Here is a 291-nt window from a genome sequence, read left to right as displayed (position 1 = left end):
GCCAGGAGACTCTACTATAGAGAGCGCCTCAGAAAGCGCAATGGAAACGACGGTTATCCCCCCCCCCTCCCCGTTAGAGAGTCACGCGGAGGTGATGGTGGTGGTGAGACTTTCAAACGGAAAGAGGCGGGAATAACCGTTGGGCCGCGCGCGGCGGTCGTTACGGAGGGAGAGAAAGCACCGCGGGGGCGCATGCGCTTCTCCCGCGGCCCTTTCCCGGCGCCGCCGCGTCTCCAGGGCAACGGCGCGTGGCTCTCGCCTCTCACGTGAGGGGAGTCACGTGATGTTTGG

The sequence above is a fragment of the Natrix helvetica genome, assembly GCF_964273705.1.
Source record: "Natrix helvetica genome assembly, chromosome: 8".
NCBI classification, from domain to species: Eukaryota; Metazoa; Chordata; class Lepidosauria; order Squamata; family Natricidae; genus Natrix; species Natrix helvetica.
The sequence above is the reverse complement of the archived record's forward strand: the minus strand, read 5'-3'. Positions refer to the sequence as shown.